At 45.7% G+C, this 22,935-nt stretch overlaps 1 long non-coding RNA gene across 2 annotated transcripts; it reads left to right on the top strand.

Annotated features, from left to right (window-relative positions):
* Positions 1-1,658: 1,658 nt before the first annotated feature.
* Positions 1,659-22,229, top strand: LOC147755403 (uncharacterized). Of its 2 annotated transcripts, XR_015328358.1 has the most exons (3): positions 1,659-13,303; positions 21,300-21,877; positions 21,963-22,229. It is a non-coding gene; the product is annotated as an uncharacterized LOC147755403 (long non-coding RNA). The 2 variants fall into 2 exon arrangements; XR_015328357.1 differs by lacking the exon at positions 21,963-22,229 and having other exon boundaries at positions 1,659-9,063; positions 21,300-21,837.
* The last annotated feature ends 706 nt before the right edge of the window (positions 22,230-22,935 follow it).

Genomic DNA, 22,935 nt, shown 5'->3' with positions numbered 1-22,935 from the left:
CGATCCGCAGTTGTTGGGAGAACTACGCTATTTTTCCCTGTGAGTTTGAGTTTCATAAAACCTTTTCTTTATCCGAGTTTCCTATCGGAAACAGCGGCTCGGTTAAGCAAGACATTGTAATGCGTCATATTAACTGATACTATAAATTCTGAGAAGTCAGGTGTACGCTCGTATAGTCGTATATGAGCGGCTTGCGGAAGCGCTCTGTTTACGAGAAAAGAGTTATCAATAGATGTAGTGAATTTTAGATAATATATTTGGGGAAAAAATACTACCCTGAAATAAAGGAAGATCTGCTTACTTGTATATTGCATAGTTAACACAACTTCTTCAGAGACTAGAAATACGCCAAACAAAGCTTCCCAGTTAACTATGACGTGAGGATATTTTCATCTGGTTTTCATTTGAAAATGATGAAGTTAAATGTGACTAGAATGAATCAAGAACATAACATAATTGCTCGGTAGAAAAAATGATCCAAACATAGACAAAGGCGAGTATTACGTTCGCAGTAAAGGGAAAACCCATTTTGTTGAATCACTACATTATGAACAGAAGATTTCTAGTTTTCTTCTACAAAGCTAAGAATACAGACAAACTTTAGGGAAAACATTAGTCTGTCACAGGAGCAAGTTCTTTTCATTTCATTTGAACGCGGCATACGCTTACGGCATTTTCAAATGGCTCATTATGGAACCTGTTATAACTTCAAATAACAATTTTTTTCCATTTTAATTTTGTACATATTAAACCATCTTATCAAAAGGATTCCATGAATACAATACATGTTTATATTAACTATAAAAAATTAAGTGTGCAGATTTCCCGCAATGTAACTTGTGCGCATAAACCGCTATGTATAGTATTTTAATTGAACCAAGGAGAGATCTTTTTGTTCAGTATTACGGCTTTTTTCTTACAAAAAAAAACATTTTTTTGGCGAACTCTCGTACTTTGCAAGCAGCTAGTGGTGGCTCGACCAGCTCCAGCAGTAATCGACGAAGATTTGCTTCCTTTTGCATTGTGACAGCTGTACACTTGCCGTCGGAACCTGGGGGTGTTGTTAGGGCGGAAACGAGGGCCCTTGCCGGCCGGGTCGATGCACGAAGCACCAACAAGCTGGACGGCTGGATAAAACCAAACGAACCCTCACCAGGGCCATCACCCGCGACGGAAACAGAGAGTCGAATACCACACTAGGCCAGCAATTGGCTAGTTGGCAGGACCTGCTGGCCTGACGCTGTCGTACGCCAGCACTACCCAGCAAAGCCACTGGCTCTATTCTGTTAATGATCGCCATCGTCGTGTTGTCGTCGTCGTTGCTGGCGCGCACGCTTTAAGAATGGTTCCCACTCGATACGCCGGTCTGGCCTGCCACTCCGACCCTGCAACCATACGATTCTGTAACACTAGACTGCACGAGACTGTTCATTCGCTTGTAGCGGTCGGTTCAACTGCTTTTCGCTTTCTGCTGCGTCGTTGGCGCCAATGGGTGCTGCTGGCTGTAAATCGTTTTCAATGTTGTTATTGCTGTTGTCGCTGCCGTTGTTACCGTTATGGTGGTAATGTTGGCAAGGGTGGGAGAGGGCCAGGTCGAGATTGAAACGCCTACTTTCGACGGCCGGCCACTGCCACCGCCTTCGCCGCCGCCGCCGCCACCAGCCGGCCAGCAGTAAAGAGAGGCACCTTGCCATGTTGTTGGAGGTGAACAATGTGTGCCTGGTGGCCTATGTACATTGCCGCCGATGCGTCTTATTGTCGTCGGCCACTGGCAGCTCTCGTTCGCTTCTAGAGAAAAAAAGAAAGACCTTTGACTGAATCGATTAGCCGAACAATTGTACCAACTCGACCGCCGTAGTTCTCCGTTGTTGAGGGACCACCACGACGGCGATCTGTTCCTGAGTGGCCGGCAAGCTACAAACTACAGGATGAAGCACATAAAACAACTGAAAGGGGCGAAACAGACACAGGTCGTTAGTTAATTAGCAGTTAGTTAGCTTATCGCTAATGCAGTGACGATGGAGCCGGTTCATGTCAAGGTCCCTAATGTCGTCTTTATTTTCGCTCTATTTGGTGGCTGTCTATTTGGTGTCTGACGGTCGACGTTTTCTTAGCGCGTAACAGTTGCCGACCTCTCCTCGGACTCAGTGTTATGCGCTTGTTGGTGATTTGCCTCTCGCCCTCGGATGCGGTGACGGGTTCTGTGCCGCTGCTGCTCCTTCCGCCGCCGCCGCCGCCGCCGCCGCCGCCGTTCTGCACCGATCGGTGCCCACGTTTGCATGCGTCTCACTGAATTCAAATTCTTCAAGTCAACGTCAATTAACTGTATACGTCCGTCCGATCAATTATTTACTCACTTACTGCTTGGTTCCCAGGGCACACGACAGTTGCCTGTTGGTAGCCTGATCAATTCTGTTGGCTGTTGTTGTGAAAGTGAAAGACCCCATAGATTTCGCATACGCAGACCATGAATCCGTTACGTTCGTTTTTTGTGTGCCTGCATGTGCTTCTGCAACCGTCTTTTCTCCGCCGTCATCCTACAAAGCTTGCTAGTGTGCGGCAGGTGGTGGGATCAGGTCGGGCCTAACAGCTGCCACCGTTTGCTGTTCTCCGTCGTGACTGACCGCCGGGCCGATCGATCGTTCAGTGGGCACAGACTGCAGTGGCAGAGACAGCAGCGCAAACAACAGCACTATCATCTGGTAATTTCTAGTTTGTGTGGATCTGGTGACAGAAGCAGCTCGGGCTGGCGCAGCTGATCGCAGCAGCACAGTGGCTGCGCCGTCTGCCGCCGCGCCTACCCAAACCGACCCGGTCCTTTCCTTCCCACAGCGGCATGCGCCCGATAGCCCGACCGACCTAAGAGAGCGGAGCCGAGAAAGCCTGGCTCTACTCCGTCGCTCTGTAGACCGTCTCTCAGCGCACCGTGGCTCACAAGAGCAAGAGACTAACGGGACTGGGAAGCAGGCAGGCCGATACCGCCGTAGCCATCGTTGCCGCCACCGTCGAGAGTTGTCGAACGGAGTCATAGCGGCAGCGCATGAGAGAGAAGAGGGGGGAGCCAGCATAGACACACGACAGCACCATGGTCAGGCGAATAGACGGGGTCCGGCAGCGGCAACCGTTAGCCGAGCGGAGGGCTGGAGGCTGAACGAATGAGCAAGCCAGTCAATCAGCCAACGAATGAGCGACCAGCCGCAGCAGTACGCTGCTGTCTACCGAGTTTGGCTGCTGCTGCTGTTGTTGGAGCTGATCTGCTTTGTCTGACCTGCCTGCTGCTGAACTCGCTCTGACTCGGCTCGCCCGGGTAAAAAACAACGACGACGACGACGAGAACTGTATGACGCGGACGAACAATACGGCGAGTATTCGTCGTGATCGAGTTGTAGTCCTTGTCGCCATCGGTAGTGCGAACGCTACGCAGTCGTTCGTCTGTTGTTGAACGTTAAACGGAGGATTGTCGTGCTAGTGCTTTGGTGGGAATGTAGCAGGCTCATTGTTGTTTTGGTTTCTCTGCTACTGATGATGCTGATGTTACTGACTGCTACTTGTTGCAATCGCTGCGCCTATTTCGCTTTCGAAGTCAACGAAGTGAGATTGAACCGCGCACTTCAACTGGCTGCCCCCCCGAACTGTTTTGTGTCGATAGCAGGACTTTTGATGTGGGGCTATCGATCGCTAAATGTGATGATTTGCGCGGAAAATAGTTTACGACGGCAATGATGGCGGAACGCAACCGATAAATGTGGGCTGGTCTTTTTTTCTTTACTGAGAGATGTCGCTCTTGTGCATTGACTGTTCTGCTTCGATCGCTGCAGTGCGGCCGCGCGTTTGACTCTCGGCGCCAGCCAGTCGTTCATCGAGATGAAATTGCTGCGTCTACCACCAGCGTGATTAGGTGGGTGTTACGATTTTGACCTGACCCCATCTTGGATTATAATAGAAAAGAGCTGAACTCGGTCCTGGAGAAGCTGCTACGGTGACTAGCGACACGTGCGGGATCTTCTAAAATGGCAGCAGTCGAGAATCATAGTGGCAAGACGTGGACCTCAAGTAAATCTACGTACGTAAGATAATTACGCGTGAATTCGTGTTGTGCTACTACTACTACTGCTGTTGCTGTTTGGTATCAAAGCTCTAATCGAACGGCAGCAACAGTTAACTTTCAATTAAGCCATGGCGTTCGAGTGAAAATTCGTGTGAGGTATAACGTTCAGATGAGGTATCGATCTTACCGACATTTTTCTACAAAAATGGCACGATTCTAAGTTCGATATTGTAGCTCATTTTCGATCGCGGTGGCTGATATATCTCATACAATAGCGCTATGTTTTCTGAGGCGGATCAGTGAATCACGCAAGCGTCTTTGAACACCAATGGCGGTACGAACCAATCAAGTTAGTAGCGACTGGTGTTGACGTTTTCGTAGTCGTCCGATAATAACATACGCTTCCTCTAGATATAACCAAACATATGAGTAAAAGAAATTTAACTGAGCAGTGTCACAATGAAGTCACAATACGGGTGTAAGGTTATGACAGACTCAAAGAGTGCAGGATTAAATTAATTGCTCGGGTATAATACATGTACCTTATAGTTAGCTCGCACCTAGGCTGTGCCTAGAACAATATGCCTTCTTCCAGATCGGCTGTACGTATCAAAAGGTGTTTCGGTCTTTCGAAGACATGAAACGAACCAGAAATTTAAGCTCTGATATCCATCTTGATACTGCGATCGGACGTGACTGCGGTGATGCGCTAGAAACAGGACGAGCTTTTCTACTGCAATGTCAGTAACTACAATCACTTGCGGCAGCTATAGTAATGCCATTTACGATACAATCATAATGGCAGGGATGGTGCATACGTCTTCGGCATGCTTGCTCGACCACAGTGCGTTGTCCTGAGCGTCGCCATTAGCTGGTTCGGTGTAGGTGTATTCATGTTGTTTCTTTCGATGCTTGTGGCTTCTTACCTATGCAAACAAATCTACTCATGAGAAGTATCAACGTTCATGTCGTGTAAAAAGCCCGTACTCACTAGCATATTAAAAACGAACCCAATTAACGTATGTCGTTGAAAAGTGGGTCGACTACATTTCGTCGGATCAATGGGCTCGGCCGACGCTAGTCACGTGCACGCCAGAAACAGTCAACATTCTGAAGAGTTCAAGTAATTCCAAAACAACCGCTACCGACGAGCTAAACAAAGCCCAAAGTTGGCTTAACCCATACAAAAAAAAACAGCCAACTCTACTTTCTGTACTTCATGAATGTACATGTCGCGCGTTAAAGGATTCGGTTTTTTTTTTTATTTTATGTATAATTTTTCAAAGAACGGATGGGGGTGAAAAATGAATCAGTTGTGCTCTGCACACGCGATATTTAATGGGGTGCCAATGTTCATTTAACCGTTACACGTTAAAATAAAGTGATGTGTGGAGATAGCACGTGGACACATCTGTGATTCTATGAGAAATACTGCTTCGGTGAGGAAAAAGCATACTTAGAGAGGAGACGAATTTACTCCTCGCTCTAATATGTGTTACAAAACCTATCGCTGTAGCCAAAAAGTACTGGAGCACCCGCCCTATGAGGATATAGAAGTGCTCAAAAAGAGTCATTGTTGTAGTATATATATATATAACATAACGTTTCTTTTTACATTGTCGAAACTTTCCATTTATCACTTGAGTCAGATGTCAATACAGCAAGTGTTAAGCACGCCACATGTTTGACACTCACGAAAAACGGAAAAGATTTGTTTTTGAAGATATCAAACGTTATTGAGCCCACTTTCGGGTACTAAACAGAGTTTCGAATACGAACCCAATTGACTCAGCAGATTTATATATTACAGCGTGTGCCTATCTGGACATTCTATCAAGGCCCGTTGTGGCCTATTGCTTGATCACTACAACCTACCCAATCTAACGCACAGCATCGAAAAATTTTACGTTTTTATCTTTTACAGCTGAAGTTTGCATCAACATTTTGCTCCATTGGTGCTTGGGTGCTGTAAAATGGTAGGGCAAAATCATTGTTTACTAAGATACTAATAGGTCGGCCATATCATAGATCATGCCCTCAATTTAAGCAAGCCACTTTTCCAATTCATACAATCGCATGTTTCCCTAAATAATGTCATGTTTCTTCTTTTCAGCTTTTATTGCTAGATAAATAACAATGCCCCGCAATGCAGTTGGGCAAGAATCCTATAGCCCTCTTAAAGATCGACGTTAAACTTGGAACGGCTCGTACACTCTGAATCTGTAAATCAGGCCCACCTTTAGGCCGGATTCATCAGTGAGTTCGTTAACGAATGGATGAATAACCGACGTAATTAGAATTTATCTTCGACAAACAAACGGGCCTTCCATACGCCGGTTAAGGGCATAAACTCTAAGCTGTCCTAGTAGAACGGAGGACAGCTATAGCCCCGCTGCAGGTTCTTTTTTGCTGTCTGAGCCCCTGCTTTCGACAGAATAAACGCCAATAAATAAGAGACAACAATAATAAAATCGTCGTCTTCGCTGCCACTATGGCGGCTCCGACCACTGGCTCCTCCATGTGCACCAGTGCCTTCATGGCCGCTATCGCTTCTACAACACTAGTGGATAATAAGATACATCTATAAGGTATCCAACTATGAACCTATGCGCCTGCCTGGCCGCTAATCTCCAGTTCGCTTTTGGTCCCCTTTGCTGACCAACTTGCTTTCCTGGCAACGGCAGGAGCGGCAACGGGCTACCGTCATCGCCCCTGCTGCAGTAGCAGAAGCTCCTGTTTGCTGTCAGGCTGGTTGCCTACGAATGGAGACGCTGGCCTGGCAACAGGCTATCACCTAGCTACCTAACTGCCTGTCTGGCTGCCTGTTTCGAGACAAGGTCAAAGGAGTACTCTAGCTACTTTACCGTTGCTTCTGCTATTACTCTACCCGATATTGTTGTTGCTGGTCTCTTTGTTGAGCCAGCTTGGTCAAACTGACGACAAGGGTGGGCTGACGGCTGTAACTGACAAGCTAACTTTTCTGGTCTGGTTTGTTGCTGCTGCTAGCAGGAGTCGCAGGTGCGTCACTGATGGTCGCCGTAGCCGGCTGAGTCCACTGCAATAGCCGCGCGAGCAAACGGTTACTGCTGCATCTTTTTGCCACCCTCGCAGGCGTTTGGACGTTCGTTTGTTCAGTCGTCGTTGTTATTGCGCCGAATGTCTGTCTATCCACCAGAGCTATTTTCTCTGCTGTTGCGCCCCCCGGCATAACAGCAGCTGCTCGAAGAAGCGTTGCCGCCAAAGACGGTGGTGCCAGCCTGAGCGCTGGCTGGGCTGCGGCTGCGGTGGCGGCGAGTTTATCCAGATCCACGTCGATGATGCCTTAGGCTGGCGCGGGAACGAGACGTTAACGGAGGGATGGCATGCCATGGTTGTGGCTAATCTTTCTCTTTTTTCGCTCTTCCGCTGTCTGTTTTTTGTGAAGCGCAGAGGCAGGCGTAATAGGGGCGTGTGCTGGACCTGTGATAGTGGGAGTAACCAGAGCAGTGCCAGTGGCAACACGATCGGACGCTGCGATGACGTCGATGAACGACAGATCTAGAAACGATTGGGTGGCTAACAGTAGTCTGCTGCGGCTGCCGGCGCTATCTGGCTGCTTGCTTGCCTAGGCTAACCGACCTGGCCAACGACAACATCAGCCGAACGCAGTTGCCAGCGTCGCCAGCAAAGGAGAACCAAGTGAAGGAGAAAAGAGCGATCCTTCGCTGCTGGCAACATCTCCTGCTGTTGCCTCCATTGCGCGCATGTTCGTTCATCCCATGCGGCTCTTGCCCGCTCGATAGCCGTATTGCAGCGTCAGCGGTGAGCGCTGTTACTTTGCTGCCGATGGTAGCGGGTGGAGCGCGGAGGGTGCTGGTTCTACGTCGGCGACCACCGTAGCCGCTGGCATGCGATGGGAGGGCGGACTACATCAACAACGATAACAACAGCGACACCGTGCCAGGAGAGCCGTAGTTATAGCGTATTGATGGTACTAGTAATACCGGAGTGCGGGCAGCCGAGAGAGCCAGCAGGTAGCCAGCAGCGAATCATAGTCGGCGTCAGCGCTAGGCCGTGGCGTAATACTCGTCGTAGTAATCGTAATAGTAACTGAATAGGCAAGCTTAGTGGGATAGAAGAATTAGAAAACGTCGATCCGAGTAAGTGTTCGGCTACGGACAACGAATCAACAACCACAGCAGTAGCTGAGCCAGCAGCACCAGCGAAAGCAGCAACATATGCCGCTGCTGCTCTAACGGTAGCAGCGGCCACGGTCTCACTCCCTCCCCTCTGGCCCTTCGGCACTCTATTAGCTATTTACTACAACTATTGGTACTCTTATTTTTTCGTTCGTCAGTCTGGTCGGCACTAGCCATGTTCTCGGAGGCGTTCACCGTTAGTTTCATCGCCGATGCTGCTACTGCTGCCGCTATGCCCACCATCAGCGTCGCCGCGGTCTGGTGGATCAAACGGACGTTCGTTTGCCGAACGACGAACGTTGACAACGTCGGCCAGTGCAGACGCGTCTCCAGAAACAGAGGGAGAAAGTGTGAGAGCAGTTCTGTTCCGGGTAGGCAGACCGACAGACAGATCGTAAGACGAAGCAATAGCAACAGGGCTGATCCAATTGACTTTATTGCATAATGATCCAGAATCCAGTAACACGAGAAGATGATCAGGGAATTACCTCACTGGAGCGTGCGTATGCGTGGATAAGTCGAGTGCATGAGTAAGTGTCCCTGTACAACTAGGTGAAGACGCGTGTATGAATGTATCTCGTACTTCGTGTCGGCCCGGTGAGATTACTGCGGTTTCATCCGGTTTGCAGCGTCGCTTGTATGTGATGGCATGATCTTATTTGTTTCGTCGTTGTTTCCTCGTGTGATGAACGCCATTGCCAGACGGGAAATGGATCGGAAAGCACGAACTAGTTCGCATGCAAGCCAGCAGGAACAGCTCCTGATTACCGGAATGACTCACAGCAGGAAGTACGTGCCTCAGAGGACCACGTTAAAGAGGAAAAAATACTGAGAATTGTGAGTGCCCAAGCACAGAATATTTGGGTGTTCATGTGGACGGGGAAGGTAGCCTATGAGGTATTTACATTACGCAACTTTGGTTGAAGACAATAGGAACAACAGAATAATAGAAATTTTTTAGAGAAACGAATGGGTGGGGCAGTATTTTAACAGAGCTGGAAAATCAGGAAGAAACAATAGTTCTTTGATATTTTGAACCGTATCGATAAAAACCGGTTTTTTTTTCAATTTCATGGACGGTACCCGTGAATGGTGTATGTAATTTTCTTGTGATATAACTAACTTGTGAAGTTTAGTATCTGTCTCATGAAACATCCGTATTAAACAACGATTAACGAAGTCAATGGTACACTGTTAATGTTAAAATAAGATTCCTTTTGAAGAGTCTTCAGCTTGTAAGACAGCGAGACTTCCAGATATAAGAGCGCAAACAGGCCACTTCAGGACATTATATCACATTATTTGATTTTTAACGCTAAAGTAGAGTTGACTGGGTAACAAGTACACCCGCCGTGCCCCGAAAACCGATACGGTTTCCTGGTCTGCGAAGGGGCGCCATCACTTAGATAATATCCGGAAAAAATATTTATTTCATAGTAAGCCCATGTTTATATGTTGCGTGTCGGAGCTCAAACTTGTAACCCGTATAATATCTTTTTTCGATTATGTCTATGTTATTCAGTCAAATTAAATATATTGTTGTTGGTATAGCAATTGATACTTTTTATGCACAACGCGCAGAATGGAATTTGAAACGCTTCAGAAAGTACAGGCACATTTGTCATTTTCTTTGCTATGGATGTTTCCCTAAATCACCGCCCGAAGCACTAACTGTGTCAATTAACGATTATATTCAACCTATACTTAGGCACGCAAGGACCAAAAGGGAAAAACTGAATTAAAGACAAGAACCTAGCCTCCGCGAACGTAGCCCAAATTGGAGAATCAAAATGATTGCATTTAAAATGTCGGGCTTCTTGCCGATTGTTCGTTCTGTCACCTTAGTTCAATTTGTTAAATTCGTCCTAGAACAAGCCAGTCTTTCTATATATTTAACATGGCTAGAACAGCAACAGCTGTCATGAACGCCCTCTTTAGAATTTACGTTTGTTCGATACCAGTCGAATCTACAATCCGATACACCAACTTACTGAACTTTCGTACCTGCCAGCTTTATAATAATAAATAATTGGCGTCCCTACATCTTACCGATCGATCCGTATCCATTCCGGTGTCCCCTCTACCGGTTCAGAGCTTGAATTGTTCGTATATGCCACTAGTGATATTACCCTCTAGCTAATGGCTTGTCTGAGCTACAGAAACGTACTGTATCGTCACCTCAGTCGATCACCAGAGACACAGACATGAGAGCAATACCGTCGATTTGCTTGGACTCGAGGACTGAGAGGCATCAGATCAGAACATTGATGGTACGCTGTCTCCTTTACACAACTAATACTACTCCAGCTGCGATATGGCGTAGCCTCCCTCCCCCCCGCCCCCCGACGGCTCCGATCGCCTGGTCCGCGGCCGGACGGTCCCCGCCGTCGCTCAATCGGTCACCGTTCGGAGCAGAGTTCGTTTCGTCAGCAGCTCTTTTTCTCTGAACGCCAGTTACCGTTTTGTCGGCCTCAGCGGCAGCCGGTAAAGACTCTATCTGTCTCTGTGTCTACCGGTCTGCCGAATGGCCAGCCCTTTGGTGTGTGTCGTTACTTGTTGCTGCTCGGTTTGCTTGCTTCAACGAATGGATGCCAACAGCCGTCGGCGCCAGTTGTCGAGGTCGCCCGCTTTCGGGTCGGGTTAGCTATTGCTCGAAAAATGGAGAGCTCCTCTTTCATTGTCGTCATTTATTGCTACCACCAGTGTTGCTGACATCTCAACCGCTACCTAACGGATCCGACCGATTCAACTGACGCCGGATCGAGGTATTGGATCACAGTGGACGCATACGTTGTACAGCAGCATCCCTGATGTCATCAGATGTTCGGTGCTGGTTGAATAGTCCCTTCGCCATAGCTATAGCGATTATGGACCATAACGCAATCAACGGAACCGACCGACCCGCAGACCGCCCCCGTCAACGTAATTGCTGTTATTCCTGCTGCTGTGTTTGTCACGTTGTTATTGTTGTTACGCAGTCGCCGTCCCAGTGATCGTTGGTCTTTCTAGATAAAAAGTAAGAAGTGAGTGAACACGTAATGGTTGCGCACTGCCGTCTGTACTATGCCATTTTCCTCGTTCTCAAATAACGGAATTGGCGTCCTCTGGGCTTCGTCCCAGTTTATCTCAGCCGTGTAACGCAAAATACTTTGACATCAAAAAGCCAGATAGGTGAGTTTAGACGCAAACTTTACCTGGTTACAACCTATGAGTACGTCTAAAATTGCGTTGTTTGTCCTAAATATTACGCGTAAAGAACCTCCACCGACAGCCACCTCCGAATATTGTCGGATCTTTCGATAATGGCCGTGCCCTAGACCTGCACTGTAGTACCCACCGATGCTACAGAGACCGTTAAGCTAGCGCGACTACTTGTACATCGTCTGAATCGCAGCCGAACTACCCAAACCAGCGTCGTCAATATCGCAGCTTGTCTCCTCCCCCACAAACTCCACTATCTCGTCTGGCTCCCACTATGGTCTATTAGCCTTGGTCGCCTGCAGCATCAACCGCCTCCTACGACAACTGCAGCTGGCTTTGTCTGGCCTCCCTCATTCGATGAGCAGTTTACTCTGGCTGGCTGTCCACTTTAGGCGCGCGACAACTGACTTTGGGGGAGCTGAGTATAGCCAAGGCGACCAGTCACTATACTACGGTTCGGATCTGGATCGTAACGGTTCTCCCCTACCCCTAACGTTGATGGCGAGGCCAACCCGAGTCGCCTCGCGAACTGGGGTCCTCGTCTCTTCTCTGCCGACGCTGCGCTAGCTAGCTGCGACGCGGCTCCCCGTGGCGGCGCAGCCTAGCGCCTCGGTTGAGGAGGCTCATTCGTGTCAGACAACCAGGCCGTCACTCGTCGACACTCGGAAGCTTGCAGAATCGAGTCCCTGACTATTTGGGCTAGTCGCGGCTGCTCCCCGCCGCTTCTACTACCGCTCGATCGGTAGACGAGAGACCCGACCGGTTGGCGGATCGTTGTGAAGGTAATCGTAGCCAGCACCAGGGGAGCCGGGGAGAGAGCTCTGGCAGGGCCCTCTCCTATCCTACTACCAAATCTATGAACACGACGACTGAATCGGCGACTTTGTAGCGGATCGCACGAATTTGCAGTAGTTCGGCATGGGATGGGGTCGAGCCGGGGGTCGGGTCGACTGGCTAACTGTCCCGTTGGCCGCCAACCAGTCAGTGGTCGGAGCCGATCCCCCTCAGAGCTGTTCTCGACGGTCAGAGTTGCTTCTCCGTTAGTAAACCTCGCATCCATGTACAATAGGGCTGAATCGGTGTCCAAACCAGCGTCGCTGCGCCGAGTAACTGCCGAGCCTCGGGGTTGTGAAAGTTCGATAGGACGAACTACGACGCAAGCTGGCTCATGAGATGCTCTTCGAAAGCAGAGAGTGAATTGAACGTTGCATTCGGTTGTAAGCGGCTGGTAAGTCGCTGGTAGAGCTGGGAGAGATGCTAAGCCTGGCTAAGAAGTCCGGGCCACAGACCCATCAGCAGGATACCGAGGGAAGCGACAACGACGATTTGGTTTTATTGGTTGCCACTTACTCACGCTCCGTGCATTTGCGAGGAGATGCACACACGGGAGGACAGCAGAATCAACACACTCAACTTGCGCGAAGCGGAGTGCTTCTGTATGAAGCCTTAAGGTTTAAGGTCGAATATGTTCCGTTAGAGGGAGCGCAGCATAGAGCCATTGCTTACGAGCAAAATTGTCGGTTAGAAGTGGCTCATAGCAGTGAAGTATAGTTACAAGGTCTTGTAGGGTTTAAGCAAAACCGGCAATGCATTTATCAGGACAGACGTCAAAATTGGTAATGGCAATTTCATCTAGCAGAGTTCTAGTGGTAAACTGTCCGCTCGTTAATATTTACGTTTACCCGTTTCTGTGTGTACGTGCTCGTCAACTACTTGTGCAAACGTTTCGTGAATAACCAGATGTGCTAGTTAGTCTTCTAGAATAGTGCACCTCAATTTGGGATATCGGATCACCAATCACCTTGTAACGTATAGTGGAGGCCCATTATGTGCAGTAAAATGGAAGATAGCAACAGTTTAAAAAGCCTACGATGAGGTAAGCGATTCATAAACCTGATCCTAACTAGATTTTTATTCGTCGGCTTCATTATGGCATGTTATTTTCTAGTTATTTAACATATTGGCTTACAGCTGCTCAAGTCAGGACTATAATTAAAACAGTCTGATATCAGATACTTGATTTTGCTTTTGAATGGGTGTTGCCTTATTATTACCTTCGTAACACCTCCTGACCCACCACCAAAAGAAAGACCCTATCTTAAGCAATATATGCTTAGATATGAAGTAGTCGACCAGAATAAAAATTGCTATGTGATCTTCCGAGGCGTCCAGCTCGATACTTCAAAATAGTCAGTGTCCACTTTTTTTTTTGTCTATTGCCGTACCATTTTCGAGTACCTTGCAATGGGACTCAGGTCGTCACAGTGTGACAGTGCAACACGAAAAGGTTAAGCAAAAGTTCCGTAATAAGCCAGACCGCTCGAGCCGATTCGAAGCATTTCTTCCGACTTGACCTGAAAAGCTTAACAACGTTTTCTTCTTGCCGTAGCACTGGTCAGAAGAGGGCTGCATTTTATTACTGGAAGCGTTGACATGGATGGAAAAACGAGAAAAAATTCGCTAGGCCAACTAATCTAGATTGCTCATGACTCTTGCTTATAACTTACTACGTGTTCAATGTATTTTAAAATCTATGAAAACACACGGTCATCGCTATCCAGTCGCCAGAGGAGTGCTAGTCCCAGAACAATCATGCCGATGTTGTTCAGACGGATTGCCAAATTTCGCCAATTGCTGGTGCTATACCGACTACCACATGTATAGTGGCCGCGTAACATCAATATAAGCCAACAAACAGAAGCGGAAGCAAATGTTTGACCATCATCGACGCTATATGTCGTTGGCCATTTGATAGACGATTCAAGTCGATTCTGTATGTCTGGATTGTTCGTACGCGCTCGACCGGTGCTCTCAACCCAGCAGCGACTATTGTATTAGACCCAGCTTTTATCTAGCGGCGTCATTGGAAGTAGCCCTTGTCAGTCAATGCCGCTGCTATCCGGCGAGGACATCCGAACTCGAATCAAGTGTCCATTCTAACCCACCCTCCTCAGTTGCCTCCTATGTTTCTGGATAACGTACTGCAAACGAAATAGCTATAGGGCCTGCTAGGCAAATGTGGGTATGTGAAGGTTGGTCTCGCCCGGGCCGTTCAATCCTAAAAAGCTGCCGTTGTTGCTGCTAAATAGCAGGAGAGGGTGAGTAATTGAGAGATTATATCTCCAGCTTGTTTTGGTCTAGCCTGTATCCAGCCAGCTCAACTGCAACTGCTCTCATTGCTGTTCAGTTCAACTTAATCCAGCGATTTTCGGCCTTTTTCTCCCGGACTCTATGTAAGTATGCACAGCTGCGCAGCCGGAGGTCGGCTGGGTGAACTGCTAGCGCCGGAAGCTATTGCCGAACGAACAGAAAATGGCATTCACAACAACGACGCCCGACTAGCTGACGCGAACGAGTATAATGTTGTGGATTACGATCTCCTCCATCGATATGCGGGTTGTTTTTAGGCACATATAAGTTTGAATTTGGCGGCGCGAGCAAATGCGACAACAAGCTCTATTATTGTTGTCAATGAGCTGTTGCCGAGAACGCCAGGGCCTTCTATCACCGATAGCAGCAAGAGATAATGTAGCCGAGAGCAGTACAGTAACGTTAAAATCAATTGGCATTAATCAGGTTATCGATGGAAAAAGCTGTAAGAAAACAGACTGCTGCCAATCGAATCTTGACATGTATATATATATATATATATACGTACGTCTATATTGCCGGTAAAAGAAATGATGCATACGTACGGCTAACTACAAACAACTTCGTTTGTAACGGGTTGGGGAGCGGAATTATACTGCTCTATTTGGCGCTATCAGGCTTAACAAATTAGTGCGCACATTGTAATAAAGAATAATCGTCTTCGCCCCCGCCCATTTTTCCTCTCCTTGGGCTAATCTAATTCGCTTATTTTTTTCGCTCAGCCCAAGTTGCAGTGCAACAGTTCCATAGCTCCGCTCACCGCGTTGGCCTATCAGACTGTCAGCCTGTTCAAACATTAACGAACTTCATTGATTGAAACAGACGCAATTATTTAGTTATAATAATTTTGTTTTGTGGTCCCCAGTTGCACTGACTGATCTCACCCCCATAATCTATTATAGATACTCTGCTACGTTCGTCCCATCGATATGTTTTAACAGTCCTGCTGCGATTATCTCATCAGTATGCCTCGAGTGAAGTAGAGCATGTTTTCGTTCCAGATCCTAACAGAAGAGCCATCCGGTGGCGCGAACTGTTTTATCTTATCGTAGTTACCCCTATTTTTTACTTTGAAGCCGTTATCTTACCATCGCTGATCCGGTAATTGGCTGGACTAACCTTGATGCTCTAATCGTATCATCGCGTTTTCCCATCGAAGTGTCCCTGTAGTCCATCCACTTGATTGCAATTAGCCCTTCTTCCCTTAGTCGTCCTTGGGTGACTAATTCGCGAGTGATCCATAAGCTTTGGCCCGTGCCGGCTTTATTATTGGTTACACTCGTCCTATCACGTTCTCGAATTGGAATATACGTACAATCCGGTTTCCAGGCGAATCGTTCCATTCATATTAGATCCATCTCTCGTGATAAACTTTTGCCTGACTATAGACCAACACTTTTCAGGGCATCCAAGGTTGCAATTGTCATGAGACCTTACTATATGAATCCCGCTCTGCTTGGGATCCCGTCCGCAATAGGATCATTGCGGACGAATGAAATCTTCTTAGTATGGTCAATGTTCGCTACGTTTACGTATAGAAAGCTGTCCTGCTGCAACAGTTATGATTTACCGTCGGAATTCTGTTTTCATGTTTATCACATTCATCGTTTCAATTTTCACATGAACGCGCCTCGTCTGGCAATCAATTATTGCTATGAAATTACTTAATCTAATGAAACATTATAAATACGTAGGAAGTGGACAGTGCTCATCGATGACGGCGCAACGGCCACATGTTAGGTGAAGGTTTGACTTCCAACTTCAAGCGTAAATATCTGCATAGAGCGGAATATTTTTGTAAGTATTAGGGACATATACAGATATCAGCTCATATTCTCAGATGGCCCCTATTAAAAAACTATTCACGGAACGGCCTGCTCACGGAAAGGTGAGAGAACAGATGCCGTTGGCATATGACGACTAGGTTTGCCAGTTGCCGCTAGAATTAAGCTAGTAGATTTATACTTATTTTACTCAACGGGTTGTTTGTGGCCAGCTTTTAGGGTTCCTCCGTCGAACTTGCTCCTCATTATCGATGCTTCTTGTTCTATTTGCCAACAGCACCGCGTCATAGTAGTCCATCGCTGTTGGCACCGGCTAGACGCCTGGATCTGGCGCAGTCGAGCCTGCAACGTTAGGCTGAGTAATGAGGCAGGACGAGCAGAGCCAGGACAAGTAGCTCCGAAAACGACGAGTCAAAAAATCGACGCTACTCTTGGAATTCGCGTTTCTATGTCCGTCTCCCGACCCGTCGGTTAGTGTGTCGCTCGGTTTCTGCTGTTAGCGCAGTTCCCCAGAGCAGCATTACTCTGTTTGTTTATCATACTGGCAGTGCAGCGCAGACTTGATTCCTCGAGCAACTCAGGCGCTAACGGTTGCCTACGAAGCTTTGCCAGTTGATGCGCTAACTGAAGCCGAAGAATCCCTTTTAAGACTAGAGACGACCAAGTAGGTATAAGATGTTCAATGAGTCTACTTCTGGCAACCGCGAATTGCCATTCTGCAACCAACAAATGAACTTCGAGCTAAAGCAAAAAGCTGTCCAAGTCGTGCTTATCGGCGGTCGTACATAACCGTTACATCAAAGCTACACGCTTCAAGGTTCTGTTTATCAGTACACGGGAATTCTATTATTTATTTTAAGGGGTAAATTTTGGGGAGACACACAGTGGAACGGCTATTGGTCATTGCCGAATAAACAAAAGCGAACGAAGCCTGCCTATGACTCTGGCGTAAACGACGCAAGGTGGAAAGTTGTCCGTACTTTTATTCAATGCATAATCCGTACTCGAAAAATACGGATTTACATATATATATCTATATATATATATTCGGTAGATTATAGTTCAACTAGAAATCTAAACTTATTTCTTAAATTCTGATTGAAAACCGCAGCTTACGTCAGCATATCGTACTTTTATGCTGACTTCCTCATAACGAGCACACACAGTTCAGCTACTTTGAATTAAACACAGATACAAGCACATTGGTGATACTCTAGCTCACAAGGCTGCAATACGCGACACGTTTCCTAATCTAGGCTTGGAGGCTGGCACTGCTGATTTATGTTATACGTTTCCGATGTCAGAATCGGAAAGTTTAGATCACAATACATTGCCGGCCGCTTTTTTTGCTAGTACAAAATAGGGCAAATCTTCATTTCATTGCGGCATCGACGAACAATTCTGGAAATAGGAAGTTATCTTGCGCATGTCTTTACTTTTACAATAATTCTGAGTTACTGTGTTAGTTCCACCTTTCTTTCCAAAGAAAAGCATTTTAGCCCGCCTCGATGGCTCTCTGTTGCTAAAGTCGCAAAACGCATCTTGGACAACCTGCCTCTTTCAAGACTATCAGGAAGGCTTCACTACTGAGAAAGCACCTAAAAACTGTCGCGCAAAACTAAACACCTTTAAGCCCCAAGTTATCAGTCAGCCTGTGAAGTTCAAGTTTGTTGATCATTCATATGGACATGGGGGCGAATTGTGTTTAGCCGCAATTCACTGAGTGCGTTTCTCGAGGGAAATAAATATGTAAAATCGCAACACCTCGTCGTAGATCTTTACCCTCCAATTTACCATGCAAAAGTGGACGTTCTAATGCAACTCACGCTTTAAAGTAAGCTCGCACAGTCTATCTACCATTAGCCATTTACCGACCCAATATCTGTTCCGCGATTGATCGAAAACCGTTTCATTGAGGAGCATGACCGAGGTCCAAAATTAAGTGAGTCATTTTTGACTTGACAGCATCGCGAAGTGTCTTGTTAAGACTTCTCACATAGATTGTCCTTATAATATATGTCAGTTCGTTGCTTGTTTGCTGAGGCTGTAGGCTTCAAGTATCTCATCTAAGGTGCTAACCTGGAGGATGTGATCTTTTGAAGAACACCTTGAATCTGCCATTATGACAAGCCAACAGATATCCTACAGGAGAGGTTCAGCTTCGTGACGGAATGGCGTCGCCGTTGGTTTTCTCTTGGCTACAACCCAGTCAGTCGAATTACACCGACTGTGTCTTTACAGTTTGAGTTTCAGTTCTTGCCAGCCATTGATCCGTTCAAGGGCAGACCGACCGGCTTCTGCTATACTCAAGTCCACGGCGTTTCCCACGCGCGTCTCCTACTAGTTAGTTACCACACGGCGACGCTAATAGTCTATTTGCCCGCCAGTTTCAACCGGGTTGTTATCCTAAAGGGTATCTCTTTAACGACCATTTAAAGTAGACAAATCAAAACTAGTTTCCCGTAACTGTGGGTAGCCTAGGACACTACCTTGAAATGTCAATTTGGCCACGTCTATATTCACGTTGGCGCGGCGTGCCTGCCTTTACACCATAGAACATGTAGAACGAGTTTTATGAGCTCGCCGAGCAACGGCACCGTTCACTTGCGTAACACACCTATTCGATAGAATATTGATTTTGTGCTCCTACGCACAAAGTAAGAATCAGAACATTAAGGTAAAATAGCAATAGCAGAACTGCTACTAGGGTGTGCATAGATGTGATATCATCGCATTAATGCAGTATTCTCATGTAGTAGTCGAGCAAATCCACGCTGAAAACACATCGGGAGCCGAATGCCTTTATCATATCCCGGAGGACGCAGATCAGGAGATTTCGAGATTGCAAAAGTCGGCCTGTTCTTTTCGAAGCTAGTGGTACTAGCGCGGTCGCAGTCATTGCGATCGCCTGAATAAAAGCGGAATGATTCGAAACGTTTTAAATATATAATACTTGCAACCTTAATTACACGTATACGTATCTAGACACGAGGATATTTGCTGATAACGATTACGCTACCATTTTGAAGTCATCGCCATATTTACTGGGTGACTAAAGAGCAGTGTGAAGCTAGGCTTTGTTTCGGTATCCATTACGCGTTGACATAGTCGTATGGATTCTAAGGATCAGGAATCGCTTTTAGTAAATCCGTAAAATATTGCAGCAAAACGTTTCGACGTCCCATATCGTTTCGTATCAACTTTTACGGTTAGAAGTTATGTCTTCCTTTGTATTGTTTATATGAGGAATCGTTGGAAACAAGAGAACATCTTGTATCTGGCATCTTAGTGCAAAATATAAATGAATTAATTGTATAGTTATCGGAAATAGGAGTAGGTACATTTATTGTTTAGCAATTTTTCAACCTGCCGTCGCCTGAGAACCAGCGTAGTGCATTGTGTTCTTTTCCCATTGAAGGGAGCATGGTGCCTTCAAAACGTCGTTCTTTCGAGTTTGTTAGGTTTCGTCAGGACAACGACTAAAATATACACCAGCAACAATTGTTTCTGTTTGCGAACTCAAACTTGTAAAAGCTTTTTTTTTTCTTTGTCTAAAATACCACCCGGATTGCTTTGACTCACTGGATGTCAGACTTGCGATTTTAAACATATCTTTTATTACCATCCGCCCCGCACGTGGGCACATTGGGTCAAGCAAAAAAATCCTGTTCGCCTTTTATTATTTCATCGCCTTTAAATTTTCAATGAGCCAGCAAAAGACTGGCGAGTAGACATTTCGATAACGGTCTAATCGAAAACGGGATCTGTAATTCGTCGTTGTTTATTAGGTTATATATTTTTCAACGAGATTCTTAAACTTTTCAGTCAGTCTTCTTCTGTTCTTAAACAATTTCACGCTGTCCTTCACGGCTTACCGTGAGCGTTAAACTTAGGAGACAAGTTGATGCCGACGTTTTATAAATCTGTTTCCTTTCAACATGAACGTATTTTGAGAGATATTTAAATGCTCAAAAAATAAACTTCAATACTTTTATTCTGTTGCGATATAGCGGGAACTGTGAAGCGTAGCAAGATCTTTACGAAAGTTGGAATGATCGATTTTTCCATTTTTGTTGGCCTTTTTTCAATCCAAGATCCGACCCTTGCTTCTAGTATCAACCCAATCTTCGCTAGTGCTAGTGCTATGTAATCTTCTAGTTAATTAATATTTCGAACGCGTACATTTCATCGTTTCCACAGTGGCTAATAGTACTAGTCTATAAGCAGAAAGTTTTATGTGTTTTCAAAAAAAACTATCAGAATTATCCGAAATCTAACTAACATATTTAAATTTGTAGTTTGCAAGTCTGGTCCATGCTTGCGATCTAGCTTTAGATTTATTGTTAAGGCCATTGTCGACTCAAACGTTAAACGCGTGGAAACCTCATGAATCCTTTTGTCACCAACGTACGGCACAGACAGACGTTGTGTTCAAACGGTTATTTTATACTATTAAAATTTAATTTAATTTTAAAGCCCTAATTCAACTTATTTTTAATATCTATATATTGTACTTCATTCGTGACACTCTTTGTCAGCTTTTTTCATCACCGCACAATGCATATTATTACTCAGGACCATTTTAAGCTCAATAAATTTTCGCTAGACAGAATGGTTGATTTTAAAGTTTAATCAAGTTCAACTTATTCGAATAAATAGCATGTGTTATAGAGACAGAGCGAGTTTACGAGACGTTGTTCCACATTTGTCTTGCTGCGTGTTTGCTACCGTTGAAACTTGCTATAATAGGCGATACATATGCCACGTCTCCATAATTAATTAGACAAATATATAGTCTGATAGGTGATTTGTTATAAGCAGGCAGCGCAGAATGTCGTTCGCAACTAAACATACCAAATTTACGTATGTTTAGGACTTTGTCAACTTTTGCCCTGAACCGTTTAAACAAACCTGTATTCTCTTTCAACTCGTTTTCAGATGCTGATTCCTTCATCAGAACTTCATTTGAAACGAGTTTTTTTAGGCGGCAGCGTCCGTGCGTGACTCATCATAAACATGAACAATACACAAGACTGCTAAGCAGGGCTTTCTCTCGTTTTTTTCAGATTCACTGGATTGTACCACCGAATTTTGACAATCGCTGCGCCTTATACACTCTGGTGCAGTTGTTAAATGAATTTCTCCCAACCTTTCTGCCTAACTAATATAGTTTACTCAAACACTCCTAAGATATTCGTACTAGGCTTAGATTATGCTTGCTTCACTAGGGTCTGCTGCGGATCACTTAGATATATTGCAACGTAAAGAAAATGCGTTTCCGTAAGAAGCTCTTGTGAATAATGCTTGATGATTTCTTTCTGATCTCTGTATTTGTTGCGATGTTTCGTTTCCAGATTACGTAGGCCCGCGCTCGAACATCATCGTCATTTGCTCTAACTTGTCGGACATGACGTGGTTTGACCTAAAGCTAAAACAACTGTGTTTGAAGAGTGAATTTTGATGATTTTATACATAACCGATTGTGCTTACTACTATGATTGTGGTTGCTACAACTTGTGAGTGCAGTGCCAAATATGAAGTTCATTTCAGTAATATGACGCAGCGGCAAAATGTACACTCACTGATAAAATATTCTTTCAGGAACTGATGTTGTCCTTGCTGCCGTTGTTGGTCCCGATGCCTTGGGCATTATATCAGACGGACCTGGTCAATTTCGATGTCCGTACTGCGAAAGGCGTTTCAATTCACCCTCAAACGCTAGGCGGCACCTTCGATTACACAATCCTCGTGCAGAACCTTTTCGTTGTCCTCTCTGCTCTAGAAGTTATGGTCGAAAGGACACGATGAAGGCTCATCTAAAAATCTGTAGATTACGTATAGTCGCTGAGGGTGGTCTGCTTCCTCCAAACGGCAATACGTTATGGTTCTACTAATTTCAACCTTCTGTTATGATGCTTAAGGACATTCTTTTCAATATGTTAGAAGGGGTTTGCTATAAAAGGTGATGGCATTTTCTAAATGAGGCGAAACATTTAGGTGCATTTGGCAATCCATAAGTTACATGGTGCTTACGTATGTAGCGTACACGGCACTGAGCTGACAGCACTGGGACGGTGTAAATACAACGCGGCCGACGTTCTTATGAACGATGTATATATCTAGTATAGCATGTATATTTACAGGACCCAGTCATTCTAAAACTGTGTGATTCGTAATAACAGGTTTTGACGGACGCAAGCTAACATCTGAGAATCAAACTGATCGTTATTATGATGTTACACTGATGTGTGTCTTGAACGAAACCTATGTTATTCTTAGTCACAATAACTTGTGGGTAAAATTCGACGAGATGACTCATTTTCGGGGTCGTCGTTTCGGTGCTACCTGCTTTGATGTTTTTCGTAACTGACGAAGTAACTGTTTACAACAGGCGCGTTGTGGCGGCATAATAAGTTGAAGTCTTCGAAGAGCCCCTTAGCAACTTGGAACTTTAGCTGTGGAGTTTCTAAGGTACATTTGACATTTTCCTTATCCCCTAGATTCTCAAATAAGTATACCATCGAACCCTGTGTTGTGCCAACATACAATATCAAAAAGAAGTCAACTTTAGCAA

This window comes from Varroa destructor, unplaced genomic scaffold (genome assembly GCF_002443255.2).
Source record: "Varroa destructor unplaced genomic scaffold, Vdes_3.0 BEIS01000005.1, whole genome shotgun sequence".
Classification (NCBI taxonomy): domain Eukaryota; kingdom Metazoa; phylum Arthropoda; class Arachnida; order Mesostigmata; family Varroidae; genus Varroa; species Varroa destructor.
The sequence above is the reverse complement of the archived record's forward strand: the minus strand, read 5'-3'. Positions and strand labels throughout refer to the sequence as shown.